The sequence below is a fragment of the Nicotiana tabacum genome, chromosome 9 (genome assembly GCF_000715075.1).
Source record: "Nicotiana tabacum cultivar K326 chromosome 9, ASM71507v2, whole genome shotgun sequence".
Classification (NCBI taxonomy): Eukaryota; Viridiplantae; Streptophyta; class Magnoliopsida; order Solanales; family Solanaceae; genus Nicotiana; species Nicotiana tabacum.
This window is the reverse complement of record NC_134088.1, coordinates 27,556,270-27,579,441: the sequence shown is the minus strand read 5'-3', so window position 1 is coordinate 27,579,441 and position 23,172 is coordinate 27,556,270.

Genomic DNA, 23,172 nt, shown 5'->3' with positions numbered 1-23,172 from the left:
ATTGTAGCTTTAAGCTAAGTGGGAGAGCCCCGCCATCTACAATTGGATTGCATAGTTGTTTATTTGTGAGGTTCCTAGTTATCGGTGTATTGGTGGGTCATTGCAACTAAGGGAAGAAAACATCAGTGGTTATTTGAGCAAATGATTTGGGGAATGTTTGCCATATTTGGCCTTATCGACTCATATTCAGGTTTTTGGAAGACTCAAAGTTTATGCTTCGTGTAGATGTAATGCACAGAGAAAGTGAGACAGTCGGGTGTTTCCTTGAGAAAGTGTCCATGTGCTAGCAGAGCCTTGGTGTTGATCATGTTTGGGAACAAGTCATAGAAAGTGACTCTCGATAATGGTCTTAGAGGGTTCAAAAATTTTAATTGTGGTGCCTAAGGATCTCGAGTCCGTAGTATGGTTGAGTATCGAGCTTTTGCAGCAGATTATGAAGCGAGGCTTGGAGTACTCTGCGTTATCTCCAGGTTGTGGTGTAGCATTTGAGAAACGGAAGAAAATAACTTCGGATTCATAAAAGAAGCATCAGAATGGGTATACCATTTGAAGATGTAAAAGTGCGCAGAAGGAAGGGTATAAGATGATTCGTGGGTTTTGAAACAACGTGGTTTCGTGAAATAAGGTCACTCGGGATGAGTGCAGATTTAAGTTCGTGATGTAATGAATGGAGCTATTATTATTTCTAAGGCAAGTTGAGAATAAATTGAGAAAAGATGGGTCGGCTAACAATGGTTGAATTGGCATGATGGTGGCAATGATCAGTTCCTTCAGCGCATTGAATTATGCGTGTGATTTGTGGCGGTACGTGCGAGGCTTGACGGTCGCCGTAATTGATTTTATTTGGAGGAATTCAAATATTATGACATATTATATGTAGAGGGATCCTAGAAGAGTTATGGTGGTTTAGACCACTACTTGAGGCCGGTATTTTCTACGGATATGGAAATTCAGTCACATGTTGTAATGGTTCTCTTGAAATAAGTTAAGTAGAAGGTTTCTATATGATGAAGTGTTTACCCTATTAGTGGTTTGGGAGTTATGATGGAATTCTTGTACTCCTGCGCATTTGCGTGATTAAGTGCACTAAGTAGCATGGAATTCGAAAGTTGAGGATTCAAGATTTCGGTTCGGTGTTGACAAGGATGTCATGAGCTCGGATGAGTAGGAAAATGATTTAGATATTTAAAGTAAGATGGTATTATTTTCGGCATAACCAAAGGTCGATGTCAGGTGTATGAGACCTTGTGTATTGATTTGTGGATTCTTGATATTCTTTACAACATTAGAGTAACCGGTAGAATGGATGTGCAGACTTGTTACCTGGTGCGAAAGGTCGTTGGAGCGTGTCTCACAGAAAGATTGTGTAAGAGTGGCATGTAGGCACTTTATTGAATGAAGATTGAAACCAAGTATGAAAATTGTGGTAATATTGTTGATTCGAGAATTTATGCCTGGAGGGCGCTCGGTTCATTTGGTTGTGGACTGTGGAAGTTTGTTCCGATTATGATGGTTGTTCTTGTGTGTTATGGATCCTTGAAGGGTTATTATGGATCCTTGAAGGGTTATTATGGATCCTTGATGGGTTATTAGCCTAGTATGGTGCGATCAGAATCGGCTTGAGGTCTCTGGATGGAATTAAATATGAATCCGGGCTCTACATCAGGCCGGATATGTTCATTTCAGCATAAAAGCTCCCTATAGAGGAGTATTCGGACGTTGTATGTCGTTTCATCGTTGGTTATTTTATGTAATACTATATTGTGCCGTGTGAGTTATGAAACGGCTTGATAAAATTCTTATGTGTTGAGGTTCCGCGTAGCGATGGTGTTGTGTGAGCAGGATGGCTCTCGAGATTCAGATCATATATCACACCTTAGTTGTGCTTGCGTTTTGTAGCGTATGACGTTGTCGGTCCTTCCAAGGATGGTATTATGCACTGAGTGTGCTTGTGTCCGATATTCGGATATTTTGTAAGTAATGAGCATTCTAGCTCGGTAAGTATTTTCTTATAGATTCTTTTTGTGCAGATCGGGTGGCACGCCGCCACGGGTATATTGTTTAGATCGGGTTGCACGCCACAACAATGTGATTTTGAGTACAGTCCCCTATATTCTATTTTGTGTGTTTTGTGTCCCATTTTCTGAGGAAGGTTCATGACACCTTTTCAGTTGTCTAATTAGTCACGTGGGTTGAGTAATCCTTTCCAGAGGCTTATGTATCGCAATCGAGTCCGTAGCTTATTAGCTCATTGTGGCGTCATATGACACTTTTTACCGTGTCTGAGGTGACTTATTGTCTGAATAGCTCATGCTGGGGGAGACTAGAATATTGGATCTGGGATCAAGGCGATCGGATTATGTGAAATATAATAAAGAGCAAATACCACTATTTGGTTATAATGGGGTGATGATTCTAGTCAGTAGGAGAGACTCAATAATTTGTTGACTCGGCAGTTGGTTATGAATTTCTACACATTTCTTCTATCGTGGAAGCATTTCAAGAGTTGGAACAAGACTTATATGTATCATGAGGTGTGTTGTGAACATCAGATTCATGGAATTTTGGCTATTGTTATCGGAGGATTTTATTATGGTCATGTGAATGATGTGGTGCATGGTCTAAATTCAACAAAGGTATGCAATCCTGTATTGATGCATCATGAAGTGATTGATACGATGTTCATAGGTTGGAAACGTGCATGGTGGAAAAATCTGGATGTTAGAATTGGGCTCTAAGGCTTAATTGCCTAAATAAAGGGGAGAATCTTCAGATTGGCTCGAGCTAATGTGCTCAATCGGTTGTGGTAGCACGGGTAGGTGCTCGAAGTGTTAAACAGTGATTTTGGACAACTCCAAAACAATCACGTTCAAGGACAAACGTATATTTAAGTGGGAGAGAATGTAATGACCCAATCGGTCGTTTCGACTTTTAGAACCCCGTTCCCCTAAAAAAAACTACCCAAATATATTTTTAATGAATTATGACTTACGGGGATGGTTGGTTCGAGATTTGGAAGTGTTTGGGTTGAAATCGGAACACTTGGTTCCTTAAGTTAGCCTTAAAAGACCAAGTTTGAATTCGGTCAACATTTTGAGGAAAATAGACCCCAGAATCGGGATTTGAAGGTTCCAGCAGGTTCGTATGTTAATAAGTGTACGAGTCATATTAAAAGTGATGTGCGGTCTAAGGAGAGCCCTAAGTCTAAATCATGTTGGAAATTGCATGATAGACTAAAGTTCCAAATGAGTACATATAAAACCTAACTTTGGACGAGTATGACTATATATATATATATATATAAGGATTTATATGGTGGACAACCTATCAAATGAAAGATCTTCGAGTCTAGTTTCAAACGCTTTCAACCGTTCGTCATTTGGATATTTCTACAAGGACTTATGGATGTTTTAGTAAAGCGTGTCCAGCAGGGCAAAACTTGTAATACGAGATCCAACCTACACAGCGTACGGTACAACTCGCTGAAGCACCCGTGCCTATATAAGGCAGTCACGGGCAGTAGCCATTTTTGGGGATTTTCTTGAGCTAGGGATTGGTTCTTTCATGGTGGATTCAACCTTGGGGACTACTTAAGAATACAAGGTGAGTTTGTTTTGGATATTTTAAGTTAATAACATCCTATTAACACTAGTATTAACATCCTTCATTCTTTGAAATCCCTAGAAATCATTCAAGTTGTTCAAGAACACCAAATTTTCCAAACATTGGAATTTCAAGGAAAGCTTCAAGAAGGTAATACTAATGCTTCAAGCTCATTTCTTATGAGTCGGTGAGAGTAATTCTAATATATATTTCAAGTTGTTATGATTGGATAATTGATTTCATAAACTCTAGTTCATGGCATGAATAGTATTCTTGAGTAAATGAGGGAAAAATATATAGTGTTCTTAGAAATAAAATTAAAGGATGAAATGAACCTATGGAATCATTTTCTTGCTTAGTTGGAAGTATTCAACTAAGTAATCACCAAATTGAATGTTTTGGAAATGTTGGTTAAGGAAGACGATGAATAGTAATTTGGCGATGTTGGAGAATTAATATAGTATCATTGATGACTTCAAATGGGTATTAAATGATAAGAGTGAAGTTGAATATGCTAGTAAGTGAACCTATTAGACTATTTGAGCTGGAGGCTTGTAGCCAACTTGAGAGCCATAAATGGATATTGATAAATATATTTGAGTCATATTTTGATTGTAATTGGGATTGTAATTGTAGATATCAATTTGTTGGTAGCGTATGAGCATTTTACTCAATGTTACGATGTCGGAGGAGGATTAAAATCTTGTGAATGTTAATAAAGCGAAAGCGAGTTTTGGAGCATTGGGCATTGGTCGATTATTTGAAAGGCTTGGGAGCCGGCTATGGAACTTCGGAGCGAGGTAAGTCTCTTGTCTAATCTTATAAAGGGAAAATTACCCCTTAAGGAATTAAATTAATAATTGTTGCTAATTGTGGGGGCTATGTATGCACAAGGTGATGAGAGTCCGTGCGTAGCAACTATAAATGCTAAAGTCCAGGTAGTTTAGGACTCAAAGCATGAATTACTTGTGTAAATTGTATCCGTTATTTAATTAAATTATTTGATATATATCGTAAATTGTTAGTGAGAGATAGTAAAAGATGAAAATCTCATATGCTTATTTCTGTTTAAATTAATTAATTATTAAAAAAAATTATTTATCCTCTCGAATTTATCTTATAATAAACATACTCTCATTCCGGATGTACATAAGAAAAATGTTCTCCTTTCTTGTGGAGCGGGCCGAACGCCTCGGCGGGATAGATGCATTTATAGATCGTGCCACACGCCCCTCGGCAGTGTACAAAACACTCTGGATCGGGTCGTACGTCCTCGGCAGAAATCATGCTTAATAATAATAATTACACGATACCTTAATAGTTTATTTCAGCTTGCGAAGCTAATTGATAAATTGGAAATTATTGAAATTTAATGAATTATTATTCCTGCTTATTAAGGAATTAATTGTTATTCCTGTAAATAAGATTAATTGATAAATTAAAAATTATTTGAATTTAAGGAATTTAATTAAAATATTGAGAATTATTGCATTTGAAGGAATATGATTATTTCCGCTGGTTAAATAAATTATTGTAAATTCTGTGAATCATGTTGATTTAAATATTCTAATTTTATTTTAATTATTATTGTTGACACATAGTGAGTGTCCAAGTCGGCTATCTCGTCTCTACCACTTCGAGATTAGGCTTGATACTTACTGGGTACACGTTGTTTTCGTACTCATACTGCACTTGCTGCACATTTTCTTGTGCAGGTACATATATGTATAGAGGCCTTGTGGGAGTAGAGGTGTGGTTAATAATTGTAGGGACATAGGTGAGCTGCATTCTTATTACGATCCGCAGCTAACAGAGTCTCCTTCAGAGTTATTATATTTTCCTGTCTAATTTATATTTTGGACAAATGCTGTATTTTATTTTTAATTTCCTAGTAAATGCTCATGCACTTGTGACACCGGGTTTTGGGAATGGTTGTGAATTATTTTAGAAATTTAGTTGCTAAAAATATTTATCATTTACTCTATGAGTTTTATCTTTACAATTTCATTGAAGAATATTTTTTATTTCAAAAATACTAAAATGGGTAATTAAGTTAATTGATTATGGTTGGCTTGCCTGACCGTGGTGACCGGTGCCATCACGGCCTTTAAATGAATTTTGGGTCGTGACAATAAAATTTAAGCTTTAACCAAAAATAAGATGTAAGAAAAATAGTTGGAGATATAAACCTGATTTTAAAACTTTTCTAAACGAGTACATCCCTTCATATCAATGAGTAATAAAACTTGTCCGGAAGGAGCGCAACCCTTCGTATGGAGCGGGGGGTTTGGCGTTGTTGCTAAGCCGTAGAGTTTTTCTAAAATTTAGGGTGATTAAGTTTTAAAAAACGAATTTAATTAATTCAAATTGATCAAATATTAGAATTTAGCTAACCTTGACATAAAATTAATCCAACATCTAAAACGAAATATCATTTTAAAAAATAATAGCATAATGTTAATAGATCCAAGTATACGTATGAAAAATTGACATAGCAAAATGAGACTTACGCAAACATACTTAGAGTAATTACTTTTGGCGGCTTGATTAACGACTCCATACTCATAATCACATTTACTCTACGTCTATAGTTGTGTGTGTACAGTGTGCTATTATATTCTATTGTTTGTTGCCTGTGTAGTAAGCGGTGCCTTAACTCCGTGTTTATCATCTCATTTTAGACGAAAAATGCTTCGTCAACTGTTGTGACTCTTAATGAAAGGTTGTCTTGAGTTGATTGTAGGCATTTTTTTTTACTTTTTAAAAATAGAATATTTAGATAAATAAGAAGGACATTTAAGTAATTTAACTTAATAAAAAAGATATTTAAGTAATTTAACTTTCAAGTTTAGGACTTCTCCCTTTTAATATAATCATATAATATAGATAAAAGTAAATTCACATAGAGTGTGCTGAATGCTCGAGCACCCATTAATTCTGATACGAACTATATATATTATATAGAAACTTCAGTAATAAACTAGTAGCATCCGTCGAACCAAATGTCTAATGGGTGCAATGATGGGGAGCTGATAAATATAGTAGTTGTGATTAGGGGTGTTCGTCGATCGGTACAGTGTTGTAACGACTCGATTGGTCGTTTTACTTAGTAGATCTCCGTTCTCTTATTTAACACTTCTCGTATGTGTTTTTACTATTTGATGACCTGCGGGGATGGTTGGTTTGGTTTTGGAAGGGTTCGGGTTGAATTCAGAACACTTAGTTCCATAATAATGGCCTAAGGTGGCCATGTTAGACTTGAGTTAATATTTTTAGTAAACGATCTCGGAACCGTGATTTGGAGGTTCCAATAAGTTCGTATGATAATTTTGGACTTAGGCATATGTTTGGATCGTTTCGGGTGGACCGTGAGCTTTTCGACGCTTATTGTTGAAAGTTAGCATTTTGAAGGTTTTAGAAATTCCTAAGTTTGAGTAGAAGTGGACTTTGGTGTTATCGATGTCCATTTGGGATTCTGAGCCTTGGAATAGGTTCGCATTGTGATTTATGATATGTGCATAAAATTTGGCGTCATTCCGAATTGTCTAAGTATGTTTTATTGCATTCGGAGTTAATTGAAATGAGTTTGAAGCTTAGAAGTTGATAAATTTGGTTTTGAGGTGTGATTCTTGGTTCTAGTGTTATTTTATGTGTTCTGAGACTTCGAGTAAGTCCGTAGTATATTTATGGACTTGTTGGTGCATTTGGACGGGGTCCCGAGTGGCTCGGGTGTGTTTCGGACCACCCGGAGCATGATTGAACTTGGCTGAAATTGTTGGTGTGCTGGTGTACTTCGCGATCGTGAAGGTTGTCCCGCGATCACGATGAAGACTGGTGATGAGTCCTCGACTTTACTATTCATGAATGTGATGATGCTATTGCTAGCGCGGAGAAGGACCTGGTCCTCCTCCGCGAATGCATAGGCCTGTTCGCGAATGCGGAGAAGGTTGGGAATGGGATGGGCCAGAAGGCTATTAGCCTTCGCGAATGCGACCAATAGAACGCGAATGCGAAGGGAAGGGGCGATTGGTCATCGTGATCTGGGCAGCTGTTGGAAATTGGCCTTCGCGATTGCGATTGCGAGGCATCTTCCGCGAACACGAAGAAGGATAGGCCTGAGCAGATTAGATTTTTATACGGAACTTGGCTCATTTTCACTTGGGTTGGCCGGTTTTGAGAGTTCTTTTGAGAAGATTTTCATCAAGCATCACAAGGTAACTGAATTTTACCTAATTTTGAGCTAAATACATGGATTATAGGTACATTTTAACTGGAAATTAGTGAGAATTGTGGGCTTTGGTTGGAAACCTAGGGTTTGGTAAAAATAGGATTTGACCACGAAATTGATCATAGAATTGAGAATAAATTATATATTTGAGTTCGTATGTCATGGGTAATGTTTATCTTCAAATATTTTTGGAATCCAGGCACGTGAGCCCGAGGTGACTTTTATGGACTTTCCGAATTTGGTTGGGAAATTAGTTTAGTAGTTAAATTATGAACTTTGTAGTATATATTGATTAGTTTGTACGACTTTTGACTAGTATCGGATTGCTCGACGTCATTTGGGAATTTCTAGTGAGGTTAAAAGCCGAATAGTTAGTTTGGAAGCGAGGTAAGTCTATTGCCTAACCATGTAAGAGGAAATTATCCCCTTAGGTGTGTTAATTGTTGTGTGAGCTACATACGCACGAGATGACGAGAGTCCGTACGTAGCTATATCTGTGTTATGACCGGATAGACTTAGTTTCACATCATGCCTTAAATTTGCTACTTGTATTTACGTTGTGTATTTGATTTTCTTAAATTATGACAGGATACGAGGTTAGAATAAAATATTGAAATGAGTCTCTTACTTTAGAAAATTGTGGAATATTTTATGAGCAATAGATCCGTGTCTTCTCGACTTGCATGTACTTTCGCAAGTGAGGTAGTTTCTCTATTCTAATGGGATTGAGTCATTCGCCTTGGCAGTATTGTAAACTACTCTTACGGGATCGGGTCATTTTCCTTGGCAGTATGGTAACACTATTCTTACGGGATCGGACTGTTCGCCTCGGTAATACTGTGTATTACCATTCCTATGGGATCGGGCCGTTCGCCTTGGCAGACTTGTGCTTAATACTTTGACACTTGATTTGGTTTTGATATCAGCAGAATTCGTGCCTTCTGGGCCGGTTATGACATTTTAATAATTTTATATTGATCCATGTTTGGAAATTTACTATTAAGTTTATCTGTTTTATTGCTACTTGTTGCAATTCATACATGTCTACTTTAAGTATTTAATTATTTGACCACTAGTAAGTGTCAAGTCGACTCCTCGTCACTACTTCTTCGAGCTTAGACTAGATACTTACTGGGTACGCATTAATTTATGTACTCATGCTACACTTCTGTACTAAATTGTAGGTTCTCGTATTGGCTTGCCTAACGGTAGAATTAGGCATCTTCGCAACCTATTATAGGTTCTAGGTCGTGATAGCTTGGTATCAGAGCTCTAGGTTCACATAGGTCTCACGAGTCATGAGTAGGCCTAGTAGAGTTATGCGGATCGGTGCGGAGACATCCGTACTTATCTTCGAGAGGCTATAGTGTATTAGGAAATTTCTCTTATGCATATCCAATCGTGCAGTTGATGTTGTGCTAATCACCTTTCTCTTATTCTCTCACATATGGTGAGAACGCGCACTACAGCTTCACTCGGCGGCAGAAGGGCTGCTCCCCCGGTTATCAGAGGCAGAGGCAGAGGCCGAGGGAAAGCCACACCTCCTGGGAGAGGACGAGGACGTCCTAGAGTTGATCCATTAGTACCACTAGTGGATCCAGTGGAGGATCCTGTTATTGAGGAGCAGGATGAGGTACCTGCAATTGAGCCGGCCCCAACAGATTTTATGACCTCACTGAGCTTCCATGAGATCATGGGTCGTATGTTTCGATTTATGGATTCTATGACTCAGGCTGGGCTATTTCCGACAGATCCAGCCATATCTCAGGTGGGAGGGGGAGCACAGACCCCTACCGCTCAGGCTTTAGGGCATGTTGCTGCCGTTTATCAAACCACAAGTGCACTAACTGTAGGCGGGGCCTAGCCAGTTGCAGCAGTTATGCCAGAGCCTAGACTAGCCGCGACTGTTGAGCAGCAGAAGCGGCTGGACAGATGGACTAGGCTTTGTCCTCCTATCTTTGGGGTGAGTGCTCAGAGGACCCACCTGATTTCATTGACCGGTGCAAGGAGAGGCTACGTAACATGGGAATATTAGAGTCCAACGGGGTTGACTTCACCACATTTCAGCTTGAGGTCAAGGCCCGCAGATGGTGGCAGGCTTACCTCTAGAGAAGCCCAGCAGGTTCACCTCCCTTGACTTGGGATCAGTTTATGCATCTGTTCTTAGAGAAGTACATACCATATTCAGAGAGAGAGGAGCTTTGGGTCAGTTTGAGCGGCTATATTAGGGTCATATGTCTTTGACCGACTTCGAGGCGAGATTCACTGACTTGTCTCATCATATAGCTATTGTACTCCCCACGGATGAAGAGAAGGTGCCGAGATTTATTATAGGTTTGCACCCTGAGATTCAGGTTTCTATGGCCCGTGAGGCAAAGATGGGGACTCAATTCTTTTAGGTTGTGGAGATAGCTAGGAGGATCGAGAATATCCGCAACCGCAATAGAGAGTTTACGCCGAGGGATAGGCGGCCTCGGCATTATGGTGGATCCAGTGGCGCCCCGTATGTGGGACAGAGGTCAGTTCATGAGAGGCCAGTCCAGCAGACCTATGTATTCATCACCATCACCTTCTCGGAGTTCCCCAACACGATCCTACTTCAGTGCTATCCCAGAGAGTACTTTTCGTCTGCCAGCTATTCAGGGTTCCTCTAGTGGGTATCCTAGATATCAGAGCCAGACTTTGAGTCAGCAGTTCACCACTCAGAGGGGTTATTTTGAGTGCGGAGAGTTGGTCCACATGAAGAGGTTTTATCACAGACTTTGGGTCAAGGTAGTGCAGCAGGACCATCGTCCCTTGATTACCGCACCGCCCCCCCGCCCTCCCGGCCAGAGGCGGAGGGCAGGTGGTTAGGGGCCGCCATAGAGGTGGAGGCCGGTTAGGTGGCACTCTCGCTAGATTCTTTGCTTCCCCCTCCCCCCCAAGGCCAGAGGCCACCGCCTCCGATGTAGTGATCACATGTATTATTTCTGTCTGCTGTAGGGATGCTTCAGTACTATTTGATCCAGGGTCTACTTATTCCTATGTCTCTTCTCTATTTCTCCTTATCTAGATGTATCTCGTGAGTCCTTGGGTGTTCCTGTATATGTGTCCACGCCAGTGGGTGATTCTGTCATTGTAGATCGGGTCTACCGGTCCTATGTAGTGACTTTCTGCGGTTGTGAGACCAGAGCGGATCTTCTATTGCTCGATATGGTTGATTTCGAGGTTATCCTGGGCATGGACTGGTTGTATATATGCCAGCCATTCTTGATTGCCATGCCAATACTTTTACCTTGGCGATGCCTGAGTTTCCCTAGAGTGGAGGGGTTCATCTGTTGGTACTTCCAGTCGGGTTATTTCTTTCTTGAAGGCTCGACATATGGTCGAGAAGGGTTGTTTGGCCTATTTGGCCTTTGTTCGGGATACTACTGCAGAGACTCCCACATTAGATTCAGTGTCAGTGGTACGATATTTTTTCGATGTATTTCCTGCTGATCTAACATATATACCACCATATCAGGATATCGATTTTGGCATTGATTTATTGCCAGGAACCCAACCTATCTCTACTTCGCCTTATCGCATGGATCCAAAGAAGCTGAGGGAGTTGAAGGATAAGCTTCAAGAGTTACTTGGGAAGGGGTTCATCAGGCTAAGCGTGTCCCTTTGGGGCGCATCAGTGTTATTTGTGAAGAATAATGATGGAAGTATGCGGATGTGCATTGATTACCACCAGCTGAACAAAGTCACCATTAAGAATAATTACCCATTGTCGCACATTGATGATTTGTTAGATCAGCTACAGGGTTCTAGAGTGTTCTTGAAGATCAACTTGAGATTCGGGTATCATCAGCTGAAGATTGGTGCTTCAGTTGTTCCGAAGACGGCTTTCCGGACTAGATTTGAGCACTATGAATTTCTAGTGATGTCCTTCGGTTTGACTAACACCCCGGTGGTGTTTATGGATTTGATGAATCAGGTGCTTAGGACATATCTTGACTCATTTGTTATTGTCTTTATTGATGACATATTGATCTACTTGCGTAGTATAGAGGAGAACGTGCAGAATTTGAGGTTAATGCTTCAGACCTTGCGGGAACAAAAACTTTATGCTAAGTTCTCCAAGTGCAAGTTCTGGTTAGATTCTGTGGCTTTCTTGGGGCATGTTGTATTCGGTGAGAGTATCAAGGTGGATCCCAAGAAGATCGAGGCAGTTCAGAGTTGGCCTCGTCCTACCACAGCGACCGAGATCAGGAGTTTCATGGGGTTAGCAAGTTATTATCATCGATTTGTGGAGGTCTTTTCGTCTATTATAGCTCCTTTGACTAGATTGACCCAGAAGGGTGCTCCATTCAGGTGGTCTAATGATTGCGAGGCGAGCTTTCATAAGCTCAAGACCGCTTTGACTACAGCACAGGTGTTAGTGTTGCCCTCAGGATCAGGGATGTATACTGTGTATTGCAGCACTTCACGCATTGGCTTGGGTTGTGTATTGATGAAAGAGGGGCGAGTTATTGCATATGCTTCACGTCAGATGAAGCCCCACGAGAAAAATTATCATGTGCATGATTTGGAGTTGGCCGCGATAGTTCATGCCCTCAAGATCTGGAGGAATTATCTCAGTGTGCAGCATTTGTTTAAATAGAGGGATCTTAATTTGAGGCAATGTAGGTGGCTTGAGTTCCTGAAGAATTATGATATTACTATCCACTATCTCCGGGCAAGGCGGATGTGGTCGCGGATGCCTTTAGTAGAAAGGCCGAGAATATAGGTAGTTTGGTATTCCTTTCAGCGGAAGAGAGACCATTGGCTTTGGACATCTAGTCCTTAGCCAACCGACTTGTGCGGTTGGATATTTCAGAGCCCAATTGAGTTCTTGCATGTGTTGGGGCTGAGTCTTCTTTATTCGAGCGGATCAAGGCTCGTCAGTATAATGATCTGCACTTGTTGGTCCTTAGAAACACGGTGCTACGAGGTGATGCCAAGGAGGTTACTATCGATGATGATGGTGTTCTACGACTCCAGGTTCGCTTATGTGTTCCTAATGTTGATGGCCTGAGGGAGACAATTCCAGAGGAGGCACACAATTCGATGTATTCTATTCATCCAGGTGCTACGAAGATGTATTGTGACATGAGGTAACATTACTGGCTGAGGCGGATGTAGAAGGACATAGTTGAGTATGTGGCGAGGTGTCTGAATTGCCATCAGGTTAAGTATGAGCACCAGAGGCCAGGTGGCTTACTTCGTAGTTGGGTTTCCGTGGATGTTGAGGAAGTTTGATGTTGTTTGGGTCATTGTCGACAGACTGACCAAGTCTGCACACTTTATTCCGGTGGTGACTACTTACAATTCAGAGAGGTTGGCCCAGATTTATATTTAGGAGATCATCCGATTGCATGTCGTACCTATTTCCATCATTTCAGAAGAAGACCTCAGCTCACTTTGCATTTTTGGAGAGTAGTACAGAGTGAGTTCGGTACCCCAGTTAGAGCTCAGCACGACTTTTCATCCGCAGACCAACGGGCAATCGGAGTGAACCGTTCAAATTCTGGAGAATATGCTTAGAGCATGTGTTATTGACTTTGGAGGGTAGTGGTATCGGTTCTTACCATTGGCCGAGTTTGCTTATAATAACAGTTATCAGTCCAGCATCGAGATGGCTCCATTTGAGGCTTTGTATAGTCGGCGGCGTCGTTCCCCCATCGGTTGGTCTGAACCCGACGAGGCTAGGCTATACTGTAATAATTTGTTAAGGGATGCCTTGGATAAGGTAAAGTTGATTTAGGAACGACTTCGCACAGCTCAGTCCAGAGAGAAGAGTTACGTGGATCAGAAAATATGTGATTTATAATTTATGGTAGGCAAGAAGGTTCTCTTGAAAGTCTCGCCGATGAAGGGTATCTTGAGGTTCGAAAAGAGGGGTAAGCTAAGTCCGAGGTTCATTGGTCCTTTGAGGTATTGGAGCGAGTTGGTGAGACTACTTACAATCTAGCTTTGCCTCCCAGCCTATTGGGAGTTCATCCATTATTCCACTTATCTATGCTCCGAAGGTACTGTCACGACCCAAATCCGTAATAGGTCGTGACTGCACCTAATGCTGCCATTAGGCAAGCCCACAAGTGAAACTATTATTTACTTACCCCTTTTTAACATTTTGAAAACGGAAGTTTTCCTTTTTAAAGAAAAATTTAAGCTAGATTTCGTGCAACCGTAAATGATAAATACATCCGTACATAAATGCTAAAGATCCCCCAGAACCTGGCGTCACAAGTGCAAGAGCAATCTCGGGGATATACAAAACTACTACAACTACCGTCTGAAAGTAATAGACATGATAGTAAATAAGGTAGAGGGAGACTCCGGTGCTGCAGATCATAGCATGGCAAGAAGTTCACCACTAAGTCTCCAGAAATGATCGTCTAAGCGCCCGCGTGACCACTGGTAGTACCTGTCTTAGTACTTGCACATCAGTGCATAAGTGTAGCGTGAGTACGAAAAACAACGTGTACTCAGTAAGTATCTAGTCTAACGTCGAAGAAGTAGTGACGAGGGGTCGACTTGACACTTACTAGAGGTCAAATAATAATGATATAAGTGCATAAAGTAGACATGGTGAGTATAAAACAAGTATCAATGAAGCAAATAAGATTAACTACAATAAATACAATCAGGAGTACGTATCACATCACCAACATATCATAACTGGCCGTGACGGCGCTAACTCAATTATACCCAAACCGAAATCCGTTTCGTTTATTAAGCACGAAGTTGTCGAGGCAATCAACTCGATCCCATAAGAATAGTAGTACTCAGTACTACCGAGGCGAACGGCCCGATCCCATAAGAATAGTATTACCATCATATTGCTGAGGCGAATGGCCCGATCCCATAAGAGTAGAGAAATTTACCTTGCTCGCGGAAGTACTTGCGAGACGAGAAGACATGGATTTTCATAGTTTATTAAGTATTGCCCAGTTGTTTGAAAAAAGAAGCTAAGTCGATAATTCCAATTTAAATCCCTAGTCCCAGCTCTAATCAAGACAATTAATACACATGATAGGCATAAACAGTACAATTAAAAGCATAATGTGAATCTAAGTCTATCCAGACATATCATGAAATATAGCTACGTACGGACTCTCATCACCTCGTGCGTACATAGATCCCCATACAAGTAGCACACAACAATAATATGCCTAAGGGGATAAGTTCCCTCTTACAAGGTTAGGCAAGAGACTTACCTCGATTCCAAGTCCTCAATCCGTCTCTCCAACCTCACTAGAACCCTTCAAACGACGCCGAGGACTCCCAAACTTGTATTATGGATGACAATCCCCCTCTAAAGTGCTCTCAAAATCTCCCAAGACCAAATAAAAATGTGTGGAAAAATGGCCTAAGTCTCAGATTAAAAGCCATCACTGCCCCACGACTTCTGCACTTGCGACCACTTGATCGCATATGCGGAATCGCAGGTGCAGTCAAAAGGTCACACCTGCGATTCCCCACTGCCTCCAGCTTCCTCGCTTCTACGGACGGGGAGCCGCTTCCGTGGGTCCGCTTCTGTGAACTTCTTCTGCTTCTGCGGACTCCTTCTGCATCTACGATCCATAGTGATCTGTGGGAGCGCAGATGCGAAAAAGCCTCCCACATGTGACCACCCATCTCTAGCCTCAAGTCCGCTTCTGTGACCATTATGCCGCTTCTACGAGCTCGCACTTGCGGCCCTTTCCACGCAGGTGCGATTGCACTACATCTGAGCCACCAGCAGTCCCCCATGACTAAAAACAAATCTGATTCCAATCCGATTTGCACTCGGGGTACCCTGGGACCCCATCCAATTACACTAATGCATCCCACAACATAATATGGACTTGCTCGTGCAATTGAAACACCAAAATAACATAAGAACCCACAGATCAGATGCCCAAAATGCATGAATTCAACATGAAACTCAAAAATTTCTAAAAACACTTTCGCACGTTCGATCCCTATCAAATCAATTCGTAATCTCAAAAAGACCTTGATAAGACCAAAGTGTGCTCCAAACCAAACTTAAAGAACTTGAAAATCCTTCAATGTGCGAACTTTAAATATTAAGCACCGAAACGCTCTCGGGTCATCCGAAACCCGATCCGAACACACGCCCAAGTCCAAAATCATCATATGAACCTATTGGAACCTTCAAATCCTGATTGTGAGGTCGTTTACCCAAAACGTTGACTCAACTCAAACTTAACCATTATAAGCCACTATTAAGGAACTAAGTGTTTCGATTTCAACGAGAACCCTTCCAAACCTAAGCCAACCATCCCCACACATCATAAAATAGTAAAAGCACATACATGGAGTCTTAATTAGGGCAACCAAGATCTAGAAAGAAACACAACCAGTTGGGTCGTTACAGGTACCATGCTGACAAGTCACATTTGTTAGACTACAGTACAGTGGAACTTGATAAGAGTTTGGGTTATGAGGAGGAGCCAGTTGCCATTGTTTCCAGGCAGTTCTTCCAGTTGAGGTCTAAGAATATTTCAGTGGTAAAGGTCCAGTGTAGGGGTCAACCAATCGAGGAAGTGACTTGGGAGGCCGAGGAGGACATGCGGAGTAGATATCCACACTTATTCAGCACTCCGGGTATGATTCTAGACCCGTTCGAGGATGAACATTTGTTTAAGAGGTGAAGAATGTAACGACCCGACCGGTCATATTGCTTAATAGATCCTTGTTCCCCTATTTAAGACTTCTCGTATGTGCTTTTACTGTTTGATGACCTGCGGGGATGGTTGGTTTGTTTTGGGTTCGGGTTGAATTCTGAACACTTACTTCCATAATAGAGGCCTAAGGTGGCCAAGTTTGACTTGATTCAATATTTTTAGTAAACGATCTCGAAACCGTGATTTAGAGGTTTCAATAGGTTCGTATGATTATTTTGGATTTGGGCGTATGTTCGGATCGAGTTTCAGGTGGACCGGAAGCATTTCAACGCTTATTGTTGAAAATTAGCATTTTTAGAGTTTTAGAATTTCATAAGTTTGACTAGAATTGGACTTGGTGTTATCGATGTCGTTTAGGATTACGTGCCTTGGAATAGGTTTGTATTGTGATTTATGACTTGTGCATAAAATTTAGTGTCATTCCGAGTTGTCTAAATATGTTTCGTCGCATTTGGAGTTGGTTGAAATGAGTTAAAGCTTAGAAATTGATTAATTTGGTTTTGAGGCGCGATTCTTGATTTCGGTGTTATATTTTGTGTTTCAAGGCTTCGAGTAAGACGGTACTATATGTATGGACTTGTTGGTGTATTTGGACGGGGTCCCGGGTGACTCGGGTGTGTTTCGGACCACTCAGAGCATGATTGAACTTGGCTAAAATTGCTGGTGTGCTTCGCGATCACGAAGGTTGCCCCACGATCGCGAGGAAGACTGGTGAAGGGTCCTGACTTTACTCTTCATGAGCATGATTAGGCTATCCTGAACGCGGTGAAAGACCTGGTCGTCCTTGGCGAATACGTAGACCTGTTCGTGAACGCAAAGAAGGTTGGGTGTGTGATGGGCCAGAAGGCTGTTAGCCTTCGCGAACGCGATCGATGGAACGGGAACGCGAAGGGCAGGGGCGATTGGTCATCGCGAACGTGACCTTGAGGTCGCGAACGCGTAGGGTATCTGGGCAGCTATTGGAAATTGGCCTTCGCGATCGCGAGGCATCTTCCGCAAATGCGAAGAAGGACAAGCCTAGGCAGATTAGATATTTATATGGGACTTGGCTCATTTTCTCTCATTTTCACTTGGGTTGGCCGATTTTGAGAGCTCCTTTGAGAGGATTTTCATCAAACATCACAAAGTAAGTGAATTCTACCCATTTTTGAGTTAAATACATGGATTATGGGTAGATTTTAATATAAAAATTAGTAAGAATTATGGAATTTAGTTGGAAACCTAGGGTTTGGTAAAAATAGAATTTGACCACGAAATTGATTAAGTAATTGGGAATAAATTATATATTTGAGTTCGTAATGTCATTGGTAACGTTTATCTTCGAAACTTTTCGGAATATGGGCACGTGGGTCTGGGGGTGGTTTTTATGGATTTTTTGAATTTTGTTGGGAAATTAGTTTAATAGTTAAATTATGAACTTTGGAGTATATATTGATTAGTTTGTACAACTTTTGACTTGTTTCGGATTGCTCGGCATCGTTCGGGATTTCTAGTAAGGTTAAAAGACGAATAGTGAGCTTTAAAGCGAGGTAAGTCTCTTGTCTAACCTTGTAAGAGTGAATTATCTTCTTAGGTGTGTTAATTGTTTTGTGCTACTTAATGTGGGAACGACGTACATACGAGGTGACGAGAGTCCGTACGTAGCTATATCTATGTTATATCTGGGTAGACTTAGTTTTACATCATGCTTTAAATGTGCTTTATGTATTTACCTTGTGTATTTGATTTCCTTAAATTATGACCGGATTCTAGGTTAGAATAAAATATTGACTGAGTCTCTTACTTTGGAAAATTATGGAATATATGATCAATATCTCTGTGTCTTCTCGACTCACATGTACATTCGAGAGTGAGGTAGTTTCTCTATTCTAATGGGATATGACCGTTCGCCTTGGCAGTGTTGTAAATTACTCTTATGAGATTGGGTTGTTCGGCTCAGCAGTATGGTAACATTATTCTTATAGGATCGGGTCATTCGCCTCGGCAGTACTGTGTATCACTATTCCTATGGGATCAGGCTGTTCGCCTCGGCAGACTCGTGCTTAATACTTGAGACTTGATTTGGTTTTGATATCAGCTGAGTTCGTGCGTTTGAAACTGGTTATGACATGTTAGTGATTTAATATTGATCCATGTTTGGAAATTTACTATTAAGTTTATATGTTTTGTAGCTACTTGTGTAATTCTTACATGTCTACTTTAAGTATTTAATTATTTGACAATTACTAAATATCAAGTCGGCCCGTCGTCACTATTTCTTCGAGGTTAGACTAGATACTTACTGGGTATGCGTTGATTTATGTGCTCACGCTACACTTCTGCACTGATTGTGCAGGTACTGACACAGGTATTCCAGTGGTCACACGGGCGTGTAGACGCACTTCCTCAGAGACTTAGTGGTGAGCTGCTTGCCTTGCTTCGATCTGCAGCACCGAAGTATCCCTGTACCTTATTTATTATTTTTGTCTATTTTACTTCAGACAATAGCCGTAGTAGTTTTTTATATTCCCTAGATTGCTCATGCACTTGGCACCGGGTTTTGGGGCTACTAACGGTTAACCACCATTGTACTTTATTATTATTATCACTACGATTTATGTATTATTCACACTTGATAATTTTGGGAAAGAAGTATGTTTGTTTCAATAAAGGTTTTACTTTTGTTCGGTGTATTTAAGGAAATTTCCGTTTTTAAAAGTCAAGAAGGAATAATTAAATTGGAGGTTCACATATTTGCTTGCCTAACAGAGGCGTTGGGCGCCCTCGCGGCCTATTATAGGTTCTAGGTCGTGATAGGTGTAGTATTTAGTTATTTCGGTTCGGTATTTTTGGTATTCGATTTCTTAGAATGCTATACCAATATCATTCCCATTTACATTCGGTATGGTTCGTCTTTTGTCCTTTTGATTTCGGTTTATTCGGTCCAGTAATTTCGGTTTATTCAGCGTGAAAATTAACTAGTGCATAAAGCCATAAGCTATAGTATTCTTAATTAATGTACTCAATGAAAGCATTCTAAGCTCACCTAACTGTTGACAAAATCGTTGTCCAAAACTGTAATGACCCGACTTATTATTTTAAGAATTAATGCCCCATTCATTTACTTAAGGTTTCAAACAACTTCGTAATAAGTATTATGACCTGCAGGTGTGGTCGAGTTTTAATTTCGGAAGATTCGGAATTTAATTAAAAGAATAATTCTTATTTAAGAAGCTTAAAAGAAAAGAGTTGACCAGAGAGTTGACTTTTTGATATTGGGGCCGGAATCCGATTAAGAAAATTGGAATACCAACATTATGTCATTTATGATGTGTGCGCAAAATTTGAAGTCATTCCGGATTGATTTGATACATTTTGTCGCAAAACATAGAAGTTGGGAGATTCGAAAACTCATAATTCGATTCGAGGCGCGATTTATAATTTTGACATTGTTTGACGAGATTTGAAGCCTCCACTAAGTTCGTATTGTATTTTGGGACGTGTTGGTAAATTTGGTTAAGGTCCCAAGGGGCTTGGGTGTATTTTTGGATCAGTGGTTGAGAGATTAGTAAAGTTAAGAAATTTGGAAGTTTGTCCATGGTCAATATTGGGTCAAGACGACCTATGTTCAGTGTTTTGAGTGCGCAAGCATGTCCATAGCGTATTTTATGATTAAAATTCATATATGGTTTGTGTCCGGAAGGTTCCGGATGAGTTTCGGGAGTGCTGAGGCAAAAAGGGAAGTGCGGACCTCGGGGGAGTTGTGCGGACCGCACAATTTTGGTGCGGCCGCACTCCAGTCTGCAGTGGAGTGCGCGGACCGCACAATTTTGTGTGCGGCCGCACTCAAGAACTCTCAGATTCGCTGGTCCGATTTCGGAAGCTTATACCTTTTGATCTATAAGGAATTTTGAGATGATTCAAAAACAAAAGTTGTAGCCCTTTGTGTCTAGTTTCCAGAAAGTTAACGAAGTCATAATTTGGACATCTGTAGAGAAAGGTATGGCCAAAATACTAAATCTGGGCAGTGAAGTTCCAAGAGAGTGCGGCCTCACCATTTTTGTGCGACTGCAGGAGCTGGGGATGTGCGGCCGCAAAAGTTTTGTGCGAACCACACATTGGAAGTTCAGAGGATGTACTATATATCCGAGGTTTAGGTTATTATTTTAATTTTGGACTTTGGGAGCTCGGTTTGAGACGATTGTTTGGGGGGTTTTGAAGAAATTCATCGGGGTAAGTGATTCTAACTCAGATTTGGTTTTAATACATGAATATATCACTGATTTCATCATTTAATTAGTACTTTGAGATGGAATTTTGGAAAAAATTATAGAAACTTCATAAACCACAAATTTAAGATTTGGAGGTCGATTTGTTATTGGAATTCGATAAAATTGGTATGGTTGAACTCGTATCGTAATGGGTGTTTGGATTTCGTGAAAATTTTGTCGGGTTCCGAGAAGAAAGCCCCACGTTGACTTTTGTTGACTTTTTGGAATAAATTTTTAAGTCGACGTTTTATTATCCGTAATTGATTTCGATGAATTTTAATGAAGTTATACAACTGATTTGAATAGATTTGAGCGGTCCGGAGGTCAATTCAAGCAAGAAGGTAATTTTGGAATATCGACATAACTTCAAAAAGGTAAGTGTCTTGCTTAACCTCGAGTGGGGTATTACCCCTTAGGCATCGAGTCTTATATGCCATTCGTGAAATGTGAAAAGTCGTGTACGCGAGGTGACGAGTATGTACTCGGGCTTATATGTGCAAAATTCATTGAGTTAAATTCTTGGGCAAATTGTGTAGTAATTTGAATAATTGTTAGTATTTGTTAAATCATCTATTTGTCATGCCTAGATCTTTGTTAGTTGAAATTATTTTTACATGATGATTTGGTGTGATTCCCACCTTTATTTTATGTGAAATATTATTTTGTTGAGCTATTCACTTCCGGATATTTTTGTTAAGATTTTGTGCACATTATGGTCGAGCCATGGGCTCCTTATTGTGAAACATAATGTATTGTTGATTTGTGTGGCAAGTTGTAATATTTGGGCACTTGATGTGCATTTTGTGATATGTTGCAAGATTTGAGCACTTGATGTGCAATCTGTGATATGTTGTAAAATTTGAGCACTTGATGTGCAATTTGTGAAATGTTGTAATATTTGGGCACTTGAGGTGCAAGTTATATTATGCTGTGATATTTGGAAACTTGAGCTGTGATTTGTGCAATATTATGATATTGATACGCATGCGGTGAGATAAGGGTGGCTTGAAACGCGTGGCTATAAGGTCAGGGTGTTGAAACGCATGCGGTGAGATAAGGGTTGCTAGTAGGGGAACTACTAGAAGTCATGCGGTGATATAAGGTCAGGGTGTTGAAACGCATGCGGTGAGATAAGGGTGGCTTGAAACGCATGGCTAGTAGGGGAACTACTAGAAGTCATGCGGTGTGATAAGGGTGGCTAAAACGCGGGATGCTATTTCGGAAAAAATAATTTCTTTAAAATTAAATGTGAAGGCTCCCGCGGTGATATAAAGAAATGAGATATTGTGAATTTATTTATGATTTGGAACTACGATGTGGTACCTCGGGAGTGCCCTGTTGATATTCTTTATTTATGTTCTTGTCTTGGGTGATTTTATTTCATTTAATATGTAAATTCTTGTCTTCTTCCGTGATGTACTAGTTGACCTTTATTTTTATGTGTTTTATGCTCCTAGTTGTATTGTGTTGGCTTTGGCTTTTTAGCACGAGACTCTAAAGAAGTATATTTCTGGTTTTTCTTACTGATTGAGTTGATTTAAATAAAAGGAATTATTATTATGTTTTAAATTGAATAGTTTTACAACCAAACCAGTAGCTTATCTGATGCTTAAATTTAAGTGCAATATTATTTTTTTCACCCAAATGATTTCTAAAAATAAATTCAATTCTTTGTTGATTTTTTACTTGATTTAAAAATTCTAAACTCACTTTAGTGGAAATAAATTGATCATGTGGATCTTATATACATTGAGGATATTGGCATGTGAATTGTCCGTACAGTTGTGATATGAAATAAGGGCACGAGGTGCTGTGATTAAATGATAATGATATTTGGCACGTGAGTTGTCCGTGCAATTGTGATATGAAATGAGGACACAAGGTGCCGGAAAAATATGATGATTTAATTATGGGCACGAAGTGCCGTGGAGATATAAAAATTGGGCTGGGACCCGTGTTTATGAAAAATATACAAATGGGCTGAGACCCGTATTTTTATGATTATGAAATGAGGTGTTACATGATGACTTTTTAATTGAATAATTATATTCAAAATATTTTTTTGGAAGGATTTTTAATTAGAAAGTATTATATGAAAGAATTGTATTTGAAAGATATTTATTTGAGAAAATTATATTTGAAAGAGAGTTATTTGGTAGAATTATATGTTAAGGATATTTATTTGAGGAATTTGATTTAAATTGGGTGTACTTGTATATATATTATTTGTTGAGCGATATTAAATGGTATTTTTGTTGTATTGTTGTGCATATCACTGGTTGTTTTATGTCGCCCTTATTGTTATCTATTTCCTACTATTTTGTATATTATATTGCACAGGCTATTAAACTAGTGAGTGTCTTGACTGTACCTTATCTCTACCCCACTGAGG